Raw genomic sequence first — 16,629 nt, 5'->3', positions numbered from 1 at the left:
AATTATGTCAAAACAGGGTATCACATTACAGAACAGTCTAAACAAGAGAATTGTACTGCAAAGTATATGCCACCCCCATGTTCACAGTAGCACAATGTCTACATACATAGCTTCCACTATGCTACAGCTATACCATCAATTTCTCAGCAGTACATTTAATCTAACAAGAAAAAAGCAAGAAGTTATAAATAACAAGACAACAGTAACAAACCAGTGTTAATGTTAATGTTACCAAGTTTGATAATACAAGCACTTCTGCTTTAGAAAGGGTTAGACATCAGAACTTTTTAACAGGATTCCAGTTCTGTTCCCATCTTGCATTTCCAAATCAGTCACTTTTGTTATCAGAGAGGGTATCATGGTTTAACCCCAGCCAGTAATAAAGTGCCACACAGCCACTTGCTCACTCCCCCCTCACCTATGGGAGTGGGGAGGAGAATCAGAACGGAATGTAAAACTCAAGGGATGAGATAAGAACAATTTAAGAATTTAGATAAAACAAAAATAATAATAATAACAACAATAACAGTTATAGTGAAAAGGAGGGAGAAGGGGGGAGGGATGAAATCCAAAGGGAAGAGAGGAAAGAAAACAATTGATGCACAATACAGCTGCTCACCAGCCACTGACTGATGCCCAGCCAGTCCCTGAGCAATGATCCACAGCCCTGGTCAACCCTCCCCAGTTTGCATACTGAGCATGACCTCCCATGGTATGGAACACCTCTTTGGCTAGGTCAGGTCAGCTGGCCTGGCTGTGTCCTGTGCCTTTCCAGACCTCCTGCTGGCAAGGCCTGAGAAACCAAAAAACTCCCTGACAACATTTTTCCCACACCATATCTAAAACACAGCACTGCACTAGCCAGCAAGGAGAAAATTAACTCTATCCTGGCTGAAAACAGGACAGAGCATTAACTAAAAACACGGAGGATCAGAGATTATTTTCCACATCTGCTAAACTGTATTTGATAAAAGATATGTGCTTAACATGAACCAGAAGCTCTCCAACCATCTTTCAAACTGGTCACAACAGACAAAGAAAGTAATATTTTTCCTTTAATAGTCGTGTTGTATTTCAGTTAATGGATCTCTTAGAATTCCTATGGATAGGCCTAGAGAACTTGGTTATGTAAAGCTTAATGTAAAACCCACTGAAGTTGCTGGACACTTCCCACCAGTTTGAGTTTATTTAAAATATTATTTTAAATTCATATTTACAGGTCACCAGGGGGATGAAATGTGCTCTCAGTTTCTCAAAGAACAGATTGGAACTTGCAATATTTTTTTAATCTTTTCTCTATACTCTAGTTTGCTTTGACTGTTATTCTACCTACACATGACTAAAGGGATCTTTCAGTAAGATGCAGCCTTCTTTAGGGGAAAGCAACCTACTTAAGGATGCTGTAAGACTGCTCAAAAATAGTCTCAGGATGCAATCTTTAGGCCTTATTCATATTAATGAAAATGGAAATATCCTGAAAAGTAAGTGCTTACTAAAACAGCACAAGCTCTTAAAAAAGTACTCACATAAACAGCTCACATAAAAGAAAAAAAGGACAAAACATTAAATGAAGAGCACTGAGATAAGAGTTCAGGACCAGGAATCAGAGCAAGGAGTACTGTTTTTTGTTGGTTTATTTTTCCTCCAAGAGTTATTAGTTTTAATCCTGATAACTTACATCCTTGGCTAACAGATTTTTAGGAGTGGAAATATGCAAAATTTAACATTTAAACAGTGTGTGGGAAATCTCCGAGTACAACGTTGGAATCTGCCACATTAGTCAGAAACATCTTGAATGGAGGTAGGGAGGCCTTACAACCCAGATGGGTTTAAGAATCTAGTTTCTGATCAATTAATTTTATTATTATTATATCTGAATTAGGCTAGAATCAAGACAAAAGTAACACATTTTTGGGGGTTGTGGAAACTGCTAGTGCTAATTTATAACTATTTAGTTTTACATGAATGTACTACTGGAGAGACAATTTCAATTCACATTTGATTTATTTTTCCATGTATCACATCACAGCTCCTTCCTCCACTCAGACTTAGGTTACATTTTTCATAGAATTATAGGAAAAAAACCTTGATATACCAGTCTTTGTCATATCTCACTGAGCTGTGCACATTAAAAACCTCTGCAGCTTAGTGGAGAGCAAAAATGAGAATAACATAGTCACATAACTAAAGTTTTGCTTATATATTGAAATAAAATTAGTTTTGATTACATGTAATTCTTGAGCATATGTCAGTTCTTTTGGCTGTAGATCTTGTTTGTGTATTGCTGGTTTTTGTACAGAACATTTTGTATTTTTACATTCTTTGACTGAGGAAGAGTTCTTTGTATTTGTAAATTCCTATGAACATATATTTCTCTTCCTCCTCCTCGTACCTGTTATGGAATGAAACAAAACAAGAACTCAGCTTTTTGGATTAGTTTACCACATAAAAATAAATGTGAAGCATAGAAGAAAAAATCCCATCTGCAGAATACAAGTAAGACATTACAAAATTCTGTGACTGCCCTGTCAGATACTATATTCAATGACACTCAGGTTACCGGCGTCTTCAGCAAAGCACTTGGGATCAGCGTTAGGGTGTGCTGGGAGCTGGGATTTGTGGAAGATTAAGTGCATGTAGAGGTTGGAAGGGCTGAGGCACAAACTTGGGAAATGAAGTCATGCACGGAGAGGAAGCAGGCTTGCCTCCTTTCATGCATGCACGTGCAAGTATTCATACACAAGGCTCGTCTTGGAGTGAAGCACTGCTGCCATATTACCCGTGGGTTCACCCAAGTTGGTGCTAGTGCCCAAATGAATGCAACAGTTCTTGCCTGTAGCTGAAATGGGTACTGGATATTGAAAATGAAGTTTTACAGAAGTACAAGGAAGAGCAGAACTGCTCTATTCTGTCTTCAGCTCTGCTGCACACCAAACCCATGTACTGAAACTCCAGAGTGTATGGCTTGTCATTTTAGAAGTCCACTTTAGCTATGGAGGATTTGTATGCAATTTTCACAGGGGCAGTGAAGTGTCACCCTCTTACTCCTTGTTCGGAGGGCTCATGCAGGAAAAAATGATGTGACAGTGTTTCTTTTTCCCTGCTCATCACTGTCAGTGATGTCAGTGGGTAGATGTGTATCACACTTGTGATGCATCACTTAGATCAGTAATAAAATGTCGCATTGTTTCTTTCGTCTAGCAACACTTTTTTGTAACTGACCGTTATTGCCCTCTGCTTAAATAGAACAGAGCAAAATGATTGTCCTTTAGCAGAAACATTATTCTATCTTCGATTTTCCTTCTGATTTGATTTACACAGCAAACTCAAAACAGTTATTAGAAATTAGTGTTCAATGACCAGCACAATCACAATATTTGAAGAAAATCCAACTGTCCTGTTTGCTTTTGGTTTTTTCTTTTACAGATCTGTATCCATCCTTCTTCCTGCATTGATATCTTGCCTGGTAATACTTTAGCTTAGTTGAATACTTTTGCTTTGATTTTAATTCCATCATTATGAGCAATGACCTTTTCTTTTAACTTTAGTTCTTTCACATCTGAAAGAAAGATGACACATTAGTAATATATAGAAGTGAATTATGACATTTTTATTCTCTAGAGGTGTGAAAAGAGATTTCTAACATTGCTTTTACTGTTCAGACACTTAGTCAAAATTCTGGAGAAGGCTAGCCACTTTGGAAGCCACAGAGACTTTGAAGAATTAGGCCATTCTAAATTGCTTTACAAAACAAATCTTCAAAGAAGTCAAATTCTTTGTATTTACAGAAAGAATACATCTTGGATTTTAAAAAAGATGGTTAGTGACACAGTATTTCTCTCTATGTCTGTACAGTGGAAATGTGTCCACTGCACAGACATAGTACTCTTGTAGTCCAAATCAATAAAAAAGATCTTGCATTTTGATCTCCAGGTCAGCTCAGAGGCATAAAATGATTGCTCTAGTCTGACACAAGTACAAACCAATACAGGCACAGTATTTTTATTGGTCTGAGGACAATAACTTTTCTGTTAGCTCTGCCCAGTGTGACAAACGTGCTCCAGGTATAGCCAGCCATGGCTACAGCATCCTTCCCCTGCACCCTTCACCCAGCTGGGACTGTGTCCAATGGTGACACTCAGAGGGAGAGTCTCTGTACAGTGTGCTGGAGGGTGTCTGAGCTGAGTGCCTCATCCTCCCTTGAACTGCTTTCCCTCTGCTGCCATTACTGCAGGCTTTGCAAGAAAGGCCACATTTTGGCCACAACATCTCACTTGCAATGAAGAAAGCCCCAGCTACCTCCAATACTTGGATTAGTATGCTTTGATTCCACACAGACACTGCCTTTCTTCTTCATCTTTTTTTTTTTTTTTTCTTTGATTTCTACTGGATTATTGAATTGCTACTGGATTATCTATTTTCCTCAGTCTTGTCCCCATACCCCAACACAGTATCATTTAATGAAAGATTTTCTTTTTACACTTATTTTCAATTACTAAGCCTATCTTGAAAAATACATCTCTCCTTTCTAAATATTTTGTCTTCTATCCCTTTTTTCATTTGTGTGTACATTTCTAAGTTTATGAATTCTCTCAGATCCTTTTGCACTGCTGACCAAAGAGCATGGTCTTCAGCAAGTTAGATTGTTGAGTTATTATGACTGTTTTCTGGCAAGCGGTGTCTCAGGTCACACAAAAATAATAAAACTTTTTCATTTATATAGCAGCATGCCAAGAAGTCTGTAGGCATCATAAAAAGATAAACTGAAGTATAATTTGAGATGTAAGGAAGCAGAAGAAAAATTAATTAATTTCCAAAATAGTTAAGGAATTAAAATATTTGAAAAACAATAATGATGACCAGTAATTGTAATTGCTAGAAAACTTCATTAAGAACTTGGCCATTTGGTCTACTACTGTCATAAAAGTACCTATTAAAATTGCTTATTTAAGTGCAAAAATCAAAATAATTCATGTCCATTTGTTGAACCAATTTTTCCTACTAAATCAATTTCAGTTGTTTTCATTTAAAAAAACCATGACATCCTTTACATGCATAAGTGATTATAGTCTCTCTTCTACTTCTCTCTTAGTACATTTATTTTTCAGGAAAATATTCTCATTTGCTTTTCATATATCTATGTTTCAGTCAGTAGTTAAAGGACTTTTTGTATGTGTGATTTTTTTAAAATAAACCTTCATTTGAAAATTCACTGCCCCATCCCACCAGCCTTGATTAGTTCAGTATAACCATTTCATCCTTTCCTTATGGATCTTTTCTACTCTATTTCTAAACCATTTCTTAGCACCTCCTCTGTAATTCCCATTTGGTCTTCCATTTTTCCACTCTGCTACATCCTCTGTTCACTGGAGAATTTTTATAGTTCCCCTGAATCATAACTCTCAAGAACAGATAGATAGGGACAAACCATTGAATTATGAAACTAGACGTGTTTAGACTGATTGCTTTGTACTCTCTATGACCTGAGTTTTTAAAAATAGAGAATTCCATCAATGTCTTGTTCTGAAAAACAAACTCAATATAAAAGGTCATCCTGAACTGACTGTATGATCAAGAGCCCTGGAAGATGTGGGTTAAGAAAAATATCTAGTTGATTTCCATCTCCAGGAATTTCAGTCTTTAAAAGAGATTATAAAAATATCTATTGTTACATTCTTAAAGTTTCAGAGCTACCCTCTTCCAGTCACTGATGCATCTATATAAATTAAAAAAAAAAAAAAAAAGATATCTGAGAAATTAGAATACTAATATAAGTTGTCATAAAATATTACTAAAACAAGTTATTTTCTGACCTACCATTAAAATCATGTAACAAAAAGTAAGATAAAGAAGAGACATTACAGTTTCTGTCTAGCCATTCTGTTGTATAGCTCTGGTTATGCTATTCCAGTGAAACTCAAGCTGTAATAAATCATGGCATCTTGCAATGACAGTTTCAAATGAACACGTTTATTGGGACAGACAAGTACATCACTAAGTGTGTTATTTACTTCAGATGCTGACACATAGTACCAGCTGTTGGATTTAAACACTGACTCTGTCATTGCATCTGAAAACTGTGGGTATTTTTCAAATCATACACCAATATGAGCAAGAACATGGGCATCATAGCATAACATAAGTAACAGATTAGTTTTTTTCCAACAGCACAGAAACCCCAAAGTTTGAAAGGAAAGAAAACCAGTAAAACCAGGCAATGATTCCACTCTAATCTCTAATAAAAAAATCCAAACCAAACTCAACCCCCACATCTATATTAAGTGTTAATATTTTTATTATAGATTTTAAGGAAATTTAAAGATTTTTTTTTTCTTGAAAATTCAGTGGCTGAACTTTAAAGGCTTGTCAAATTTCATAGCTTCTTCAGGTACATACCCAAAACATCTCTAGCCACCATTTTTCAGAAGTTAAGTAAGCTTGCCAGCAGGCCAAATGCAATTGTAAGTAGTCTAGAACGGAAGCACATCCAGCACTGCTGTGAGCTCTTGTTCACCACCAAACATGGGGACTTAGCTCATGCAGAAACCTGGGGAATATACCTGAAAGGAAGGGACTTTGTGTTGCCAGTAGGTCAAAAAAGGGAACCCTGACATACCCCCTGCCCCTAAAAAAACTTAACCAAACAAAATAGCCACAGAACAAACCCCCAAACCAAACCAGACACAAGCAACAGGCACACTATGAAATATACTTTGAGGTGGAATACTTGAGGAAGACGGCATACCAGTTCAGGTTGTGGTGGTTCCGATGTCTAGAATTGTGAGGATTTCATCAAATAGGGATATCCAGCAAGGCAAAAAATAGCTTCTTCAAGAGGGTATTAGTAGCCTTATGGGAGGAAAACACAGGAAGGAAAGGATGTGATGGCTATCTCATATGTAAGAGAATTGTTCGGTAGCCTCATCCAGGTCCCTGTCCTTCAAGGTTAATAACTGTTGTGTGATGCTGAGATCAAAAAAAATAACAACCAAACAACCAACACCCCAATGACCAGAACAAGCAGATGAGAGATACTTATGTCTCAATACTAACAGGATTTTTGCTGTTATTCCACAATCAAAAAGTGAAGAATGAGGTAGTTAAAGGTCCCCTTCTGAGGGAGTGAATCCCGTCTGACAGCCAGTTCAGGAAGTATGAAACCTAACTGGAACCAAGTCAAAGATATTAAAGATATATTGCCAATACTAATGCTGCCTTTTGACCATGCCTTATTTAATCTTAGTATAAGTGACTTTACTAATTACTCTGGACAGTCACGCATCTTCCTCATAGAAGACTGATGTGATGACATTACTAGTGTAAGTCAAGGAGATGAGTACACATCTAGTATTGAGCATAAAGGCTTTGGCAGTTACTCATGAATACTGCAAGATTAATGTGTAACTTCATAAATGGTTGGTTTTAAAACCAAAGTTAAAACTGGGTTCTTTTCATAGATGACATTCCATGAAGCAACACCACTGGCAGACATGAAGTTCCAACAAAAATAAAACAATGCCGAAACAAACAAAAAACACCCCTTACAGTCTTGTTCTATGGTGGTGGGTTAACCTTGCCTTCTTGCCACGTGCCCACTGAGACACTCTCTTACTCCCTTCCTTAGCAGGACAGGGAGAGAAAATATGATTAAAAGCTCAAGGGCTGAGATAAGGACAGGGATCACTTACCAATTATACAATTACCATCACAGGCAAAACAGATTTGACTTGGGAAAATGAATTTAATTTATATAACATTGGGATAGTAAAAAAAAACAACAAAAGTGCTGTCACCCTACACCTCCCTTCTTCCCAAGCTCAACTTCACTCCCAGCTCATCTACCTCATTACCCCACAAGTGGTGCAGAGAGAATGAGGAATTGGGGTTGCAGCCAGGCCATAACACTTCCCCTGCTCCAGCGTGGGGTATCTCCCACAGCAGACAGTCCCTCACAAGCTGCTCCAACATGGGTCCTACTCACAGGCTGCAGTTCAAGAAGTTCTCCAGCATAGGCCCTTTCCACAGCATACAGTTTTTCAGGAACAGATTGCTCCAGCGTGGGTCCCCCATGAGGTCACAAGTCCTGCTAGAAGAACTGCTCCTGCATAGACCCCTCTCTACAGTCCACAGCTCCTGCCAGGAGTCTGCTACAGCGTGGTGTCTCTGTGGGCTGCAGCTGCCTTCAGGTCATATCTACCTGCTCTTGTGAAGGGTCTTCCACAGTCTACAGTGTGGATATCAGCTCCACCATGGTCCTCCATGTGCTGCAGGGGGACAACCTATGTCACCATGAACTTCACCACAGGCTGCTGGGGAATCTCTGTTCTGGTGCCTGGAGTACCTCCTCCCACTCCTTCTCTCAACCTGGTGTCTGCATAGTTGTTTCACGTTTCATCATTCCTTTCTCCACCACTGCACGGCATTTTTTGCCCTTTCTTAAACAGAGGTGCAACCACTGTCACTGACTGCTTCAAACCTGCTCCAGCTTGGGCTTTTCTTTCCACAGGGCCACAGGTCCTGCCAGGAGCCTGCTGCAGTGCAGGCTTCCCACAGGGTCACAGCCTCCTTCAGGCACCTACCTACTCTGGCATGGCTGCAGGGGGATAACTGCTCCACTGCTAATTTCCATGGGCTGCAGGTGGATATCTGCTCCACTGTTAATCTCTATGGGCTGCAGGAGCACAGCCTGCCTTGCCATGGTCTTCTCCACAGGCTGCAGGGAAATCTTTGCTCCAGAACGTGGAGCACCTCCTCTCTCCTTCTGCACTGATCTGGGTGTCTGCAGAGTTGCTGCTTTCACATATTTTCACTCCTTTCTCCTGGTGCAATTTGTTGCACTGAGGTTTTCTCCCCCTTCTTAAATACATTATCCCAGAGGCACTACCACCATCGCTGATGGGCTCAGCCTTGGCTAACAGTGGGTCTGTATTGGATCCACCTGGCATCGGCTTTGCTGGACATGGGGGAAGCTTTTAGTGGCTTCTCACAGATCCCACCCTTGTAGCCCCACCACCACCAAAACCTTGCCCTACAAACCCAATACAGGTATTCAAGATCGAATGTGAAATAATAGCTCACTGATAACTCCTTTGGTTTGTAAAATAAACCAGGTACAAATACTTCGTGTGGAAGGAGTTGTGCAAGTATATTCTTAATTATTCCAGGGCAAAGGACAGATCATGGCAGTGGAGTAAGTACAGCAGCTTTCACAAAAGCAGGCCATAACTTGAAGGGGTTGCATGTGGGGGCAATCTACAAGTGTGTTTTATATACCTGAAAGTATATTTTATCTCTATTAAGTTGATATGTAGAACTGGCAGATCCTGAAAGTGACAGTATTAAAAGGACAGCAATCAGACTACTGTAATTCAACATAAAGATAGTTGATTTAATAAACTATCAATCAAATCAGAAATGCATCAACATTAAGGGACAAAATGGGGGAAAACTGCAAACTGACAAAAAAACTTTTGCAAAGGATAAGTATGAGGGAATGAAAGAAGAATGAAGACATGAAAATTATCAGAAATGCTAGCTATTAAATAAGATATAGCAAGAAGAGGGTTTATAAACACAAAAGGATATGAAATAAAAAGGAAACAAAAGTCTCTTATTCAACAGGAAAGGAGAACAAAAAAGAGATTATGCACAACAGACTAAATTCAATACTTTCTTTGTATTTTTCATTAAGAAAAGAAAGAAACAAAAAGGTAGTTTTGACTAGATACTTCACACGGTGGGTTTTATCACAAGGATAAGTATGTTAGGGAGAATTTGAAAAGAGCTGAGTAATGAATATTTAGATAAATGGGTTAAATTTAAGTCATAATACCCTGATAAATTAATTTTTAAATGCTTAACTCCCTGCACCCACCCACCCACCCCCCCACCCCAAACTAACCAAAGAGATTTATAAAACTTTAATGGTTTTCTTCAAGAGATCATATAAGACAGGTGGTTTGAAAAAGAAGAAGAATGTGAAATTCTGTATCAGCTATTAAGAAGTGAGAGGTGGAGCAGTGGGAAGGAATGTAAAAGAATTACAGATCATGGCACTTACCTTGAGGAACTAGGACAGAAAGAATTATTGATCTATTTATATCGAGAGAGAATAAAATGAAAAAGACAGACAGTGTAGTTTTGTCAAAGTTCAGATCATACCAAAGCAATCTTATTTTCTCCAAGATGGAACCTGTATGAGGTTACAGCGGAATATGTAACTGACTTCAGTAAGGCTTTTCCTATGGCCCTATGGGACATTCACAAAAGCAAACTGAAAACACACAACCTAGATTTTTTAAGTACTCACTGCTTTATAAACTACACTCTGGGTAGTTACCAGTGTTTCTTTTGTAGTGACATGGTATTTCACAAGTACAGCAGCTAGAATAAAAGCAGAACACGGTAATAGGTGTAAATGATGTAAAATGCAATGCCTTTGGGAAAAAGCTCACAGTGGAATAGTGAAAAGGTTCTGTGGGAAAAATTGAGCCTGAATGGTTAAAGGGAAAGTCATATGGAAAGACAGACTAGAAAAGAAGAAAGGAAAAATTACTCTAGATATATGGATAAATCACACTCTCTACACAGGTAATAGAAAAGTCGACAAACACAAATATTGTGCTTTGAACTTCACTAGTTATGTCAGTTTGATGCCTTACACAATAAATTGTGAAGACTGTGGCTTTTACACTCTGTATATCTAAATGCTTAAACTTGGTGAGAGAACATGGTACTACAAACTTCCTACGTAACCTGTTAACAGTACTGCTGCTAACATTGCATATTCTGTTCTTCATCTCTGCAATCAATTTCTTACATCTCTTTCAGTTTCATCTGGAAGTGGACTGTTTAGAAGTGTTATGAAGTGTTTCCCAGCAACTACTGCATCACTTCCAGTGACCTTCAAATTACATTTAACATTTGTCTTGGACAAAACTGTAAGGCTGCTCAGTGTTGTGGACAGGAAGATTCATCTGGTACTGTTAACATGATCAGTAGTGAAATAAAAAGTCAACTGAGCTTACAGTTTTACAACCCCAGGAGAAAGTTAAAAACCACATTAGTTGATTTAACAAAATGGTAACAGACAAAGAATCTGTATCCAAGGTTATAAATGATAGCAGCTTAGTAATCCCTGTACTTCACATGTCATAAACTACTTGCACTGTATTAGTTTAAGGACAATCTTACTTTTATTTTACTCAAGAGTTCCTTTGCTTTGTCCCGCAGAAAGGAAACAAGCAAATGAGTCTGCAGAAGTCAAGAGCATAAAATTACTATGCATGCAGGCTGACTTCTTTGGAAGTCTTTGCACAGGGAATGTTCTACCCATTGTCACCCATGGATGTTTTGAGCACATGAGATGCACACTATTCCTTCAGGACATGGGGGCTCCTTTGTCCTTTAGGCTGTTTTTTACCTCCCTTAAATATCAGTATGTGGCTTTCACTGCTGCCTCCATTAACCCTTAGAAACCCTCATAGGCCTAAACCTGAGCGAGCTGCTGGAGAAAGTATAGTGGACAAGTGCTGCAGTGTGAGGTTTGGGGGAAATGTTCAAATGAGGATGCTGGCAAGGCAAGGTTTAATTTGCTGCTTCATTACATAGCAGGAGATACATGGGAAAAGCTGCTTCTTAGTGGACACAGCCTTCATCAGGGCTAGAGAAATAGTAGGAAGATCTGGCTGCTTAGTCTCTAGAGCCAAGGAGCTAACTTCATGTGTAAGAAACCACTTATTGGAATTATGTTAGCTTTAGTCATATCCCTCCAACTTACCTCCTTTACAGCTTTCTACTGCAATTACCAAAAAGTCCTGTGCCAAGGTATTTTGAAATCATTAGGGGAATGACAACTCATCCATGAGCCACCAGTCCCCAAAGACTGTACTCCTGTCCCAGACAGTTCTTGCAGCCAGACCTCTTCAGTCTCAGAAGCTACCTCTGTCCTCCTCCTAGAGCAACTTGGATGTCAGTGTGGGCCTGTTCCCACAGAGAGCAGTGGAAGCTAGTCTTTGCAGCCTGTCTCCCTTGCACAGACCGAAGGCACACTGACCACAGCCTTCATGACTCAGATGGGCTATCCAGATCCCACAGCACAGGGTTTCTGCCCCGCCTCTTTGCTACCACACCTCAGGGAATATACATACCAACAAGGCAGGCAGACGATGGAAGTCTAAATGAGAGGAACAATTGCAGCTAAAGAAGAAGAGGTTCAAACAGCAAAAGCTTGTTTCCTAAGAAGTCAAATCTGGTCCATTACTTGCATAGAAATAAAAAATTGTGTCAGAAAAAAAGGTCTAAATGTGACCCAGACTTTCACAAATTCATATGGTCTGAATTACAGGAGATCTAGCAAGATAATATGGCCCATTAGGGACTAACATAAACAAAAAGTAGCCAGCATTTTATACCTAAAATATTGTTAAAGGCAAAAGGGAACAAACCATTTTTAGGACTGTTGTGGTTTAGTCCCAGCTGGCAACTAGAGTACCACACACCCACCCACTCACTCCCCACTTCCCCTGATGGGACGGGAAGGAGCATTGGGAAAAAGGTAAAACTCATGGGTTGAGATAAGAACAACTTAATAAATGAAATGAAATGAAATAAAATAATAATAAAAAGGAGGAAGAAGGGGGAGAGGAACAAAATCCAAAGGGAAGGGAGGAAAAAACCCCCAAGTAATCCACAATACAATTGCTCATCATCCACTGACTGATGCCCAGCCAGTCCCTGAGTAACAACTGGCCCAGCCCCAGCCAGCTCCCCCAGCTTTTAAATACTTAGCATGACAACCCATGGTACGGAATATCCCTTTGGCTAGTTTGGGTCAGCTGTCCTGGCTGTGTCCTCTCCCAATTTCTTGTGCCACTCCAGTCCTGTCCTTGGGAGAGCCTGAGAAGCTGAGAAGTTCTTAACTTAGTATAAACACAATTTAGCAACAACTAAAACCATCAGTGTATTATCAACATTATTCTCATACTAAAATCCAAAACACAGCACTGTACCAGCTAGTGAAAAGAAAACCAACATTATCCCAATCAAAACCAGGACAGTATCCACCCCTTTTTCTGTACCATTTATGTAATACTACAGTTTCCAGTACACCTTCACCTTCCCTATCTTTTTATGTAAACACACAGACATTCCTGTAGTCTATGGACCACCCCTATAAAAGTCTGCTGAGTTCATTTAGTCCATGACATTGGGCTCCATCTGTCATAACAGTCTTTCAAGGCAGGAAAGATGGTACGAGGAGTTGGATTGTTGGATGCTGAAACCAGCTTTGATTCCATCACTGCTGTGGTGTCTGGTTTCATCAAAATTCATTCTTCATTAATGTGGCATAAAAGTGGCAGAAATAAGTGCTACAAGCATATAGAAGTGACTATATAAAGTGTTGTAGAGCAATTAACATAATACAATTTGATTGATTAGCTATTTTCACCGAAAATCAAATCCTTCTGAGGCTCATGTCAAACTTTCCCCTCCTCCTGTGTTATCCACCAAGTACATACAGGTCCTTGAGCAAAAGCAATCCCAGATATGGGTTTGCCTTTGCCTGAGGCAGGAGTAACCTAGAGTGTTTTCCCTAGCATGTTTTTAATGTGCACTACTGGATATTTATCCCCCTCTACAGTACATAAAAGCTTTGATTGGGCAGGGCAGTTCATCTGGCAGGTCCTCTAGCGTTGACTAACCAGGGTTTTTTTGCTAAAATTGCATCCCATTGTTTGAAGGTCTATGTGTTGCATTTCTTTCTTGATGGCCTGAGGTGTCATGGGCCCACCAAGCTATGAATAATTTACCTTCGTGATGCCAATTCAGATCTACCTGAACCACTTCAATCTTAGCAGCCTGGTCTACCTGCTGGTTGTTTTGATGCTATTCAGTGGCCCAGCTCTTGGGTACATGAGCATCTACATGATGTACTTTCACAACCAGGTTCTCCACCCGGATAGCAATATCTTGGCACAATGCAGTTAGCCCAGATAGGTTTAGCTCTGCACTGCCAATTGCTCTGTTTCCATTGCTGCAACCACCCCCACTGGGCATTTGCCACCATCCATGAATAAGTATAGAGGTAAAGTATTGCCCATCTTTCTGGTTAAGCAATGTCTAAAGCCAGCTGGATACCATTCACCTCTGCAAACTGACTCGATTCACCTTCTCTTTCAGCAGTTTCTGCAACTTGTAGCGGGGGCTACAGGCACCTTCCACTTCCAATGCTTTCCTATAATATGGCAGGACAGATCAGTAAAAAAAGTATATTGCTTTTCATTTTCTGGCAATTTATTATACCATGGGGCCTCTTCAGCATATGTCACCTCCTCTTATGGTGACATTCCAAAATCTTTACCTTCTGGCCAGTCCATGATCACTTCCAGTATTTCTGGAGAACTGGGATTTCCTGTTTGAGCTCATTGTGTGACCCATTTACTCCATTCAGCATCAGTTGTGTGATGTGTAGATGAGACCCTCCCTTTGAACATCCAACTTAGCACTGGTAACCGGGGTGCCAGGTGGAGCTGCCCTTCAGTTCCAATCACTTCTGAAGCAGCTCAAACTTCTTCATAAGCTGCCAGTATCTCTTTTTCAGTTGGAGTATAGCAGGCCTCTGATCTTCTGTATCCCTGACTCCAAAACACTGAGAGTTAACCTGGAGTCTCACCTGGTGCTTTCTGGCAGAGGCTCCAGGTAAGACCATTCTCCCTGGCTGTGGTGTAAAGCACACTTTTTACTTGCCCTGTCTTTACTGGCCCAAGGGCTACTACATGAACTATCTCCCACTTAATTTGTCTTCCCAAGCAGCCATTAATGAGTGCTGAGGCCCTGCTTTCCAGGAAGTGGCTGAAGAACTGCCCACTGATGGCCAGTAGTAAATGAATTCCTCTTTTTGCTTTACTTACACATATAGCTTCACTTTGCCCATTAAACCGTCTTTATTTCAAACCATGAATTTTCAGCTTTTGCTCTTTGAATTTTCTCCTCCATCCAACTGAGAGGGAATGAACAAGCAACTACGTCAGTGTTTAGCTGCTGGCTGGGGTCAATCTATCACAACCATTTAGTGTCCTAAGTAAATAATTAATAAATAATTAAACAACATCTAAAGTAGAAGACCATACCCTCTTTGTTTTGGAAAGGTGTTGAAGTTAGTGGACTTCAAACAGTTTTATGTTTTGAAGAGGTTTTCAAGGGGGAGCTTAAAGCAACAATTGGATTTTCTCCAAAGACTGTGAAGAAACTTCCTGGAGATGGTGCTATATTTTCTTCTGAAAAAAAAGGATGGAAAACAATTGAATCACTTCTGCCATTATTGAACAAACAGGAGAGATGTCTGTTGGCATTATTTATATGCAGGCAGATAATTACTGTCTGTGTCAATCAGGACCACTTTTCCAATACAAAATGGAGAAGATACCATAGTATAGATAAAGCTGCTCAGATCAGGGCAAATCAGTCTGAAAGGAAGAGGTATGACTCTGTGGATTTTTCATACCTGTAAGATGATATGAATATGTTTTTTTTTACATACTTCTCTCTGTCTTCTAGCCTAGTGACATGGTGTGCCTTTGGGGAGAAGTAAAAGTGGTTTTTCTCTATTTATTTGTGAAGCCTTCTTCATTTCATTAATCTGGAATGCTTTTAGGGAGGACTTTTGGGTTTGTTTACAACAATTTCTTAGCCTTCAAGTCTTATCTAATCACAAGCAAACTGGAGGTAAAAAGCCTGACTACTAATTTGAAGTTTTCCATCCTGATTATCATGTCCAATTCAAGGCATTATTAGTAGTTTCAACAATACTAAGATATCATTAAAGCTCTGAGTGGCTGTTACAATACTATTTTTATTTTTTTTTTTAATGTAGAAAACTATGAGTACCAATGATAGAACTGGTTTTGTGTCACACACAGTGATGGTACACAATCTAAACGTAGTATTCTTAAAGAGAAGAAATTATGCTGTTCTGGTATGTAGCTATGAGCATGCACAACATGGATTTGCAAATAATCAAAGGAAAAGTCAAATAAAGAGTCATCATTGGTAGCTGCAGAACTGGAAAGGATGCTGTAAAACCAGATAATCTGATTAAACAAACAAAAAAACCAAAGACAAAATAAGGATTCAGTAACACACTACTTACATTTTCCCTGATTTTTTTATTCATAAATTATGTTGACTAGTTCCACAATCATTAGAAAAGGCAGGCTGTCCTTCTGGGAACCCTTGAATAACAAAGTTTATTACATTTAGATATCTGTGGATTAGTCAATTATTTTTTAGGTACAGGAAAGAAAGGAGGCATTTTGCCTTGCTTTCTCTGCAGAAGATGTTTATCACAGACAAAAATGTTTATCACCATCATATTTTCTCTTTATAATGGTGGAATAAAAAAACGCTTAAATCTCCTGAGGCACTTTTAACCTTAACATTTGGGCAGATAGGGCAAGAAGTGCAGGAATCTACATATGCCCTGGGATTTTAATACTTCACTGAAAGTATGCCATTAAAGCTAAGACTATAATGTTTGGAGCTGTTTCAAGGTTTTATTGACTTCATTAGCTAAGGGAGGTGATCAAGCATTTTAATAAGTTTTTTCTGATCATTGAACTGGTAAAAAAG

Source organism: Falco naumanni, chromosome 2, assembly GCF_017639655.2.
Source record: "Falco naumanni isolate bFalNau1 chromosome 2, bFalNau1.pat, whole genome shotgun sequence".
Taxonomy (NCBI): domain Eukaryota; kingdom Metazoa; phylum Chordata; class Aves; order Falconiformes; family Falconidae; genus Falco; species Falco naumanni.
This window is presented reverse-complemented; position numbering follows the sequence as displayed.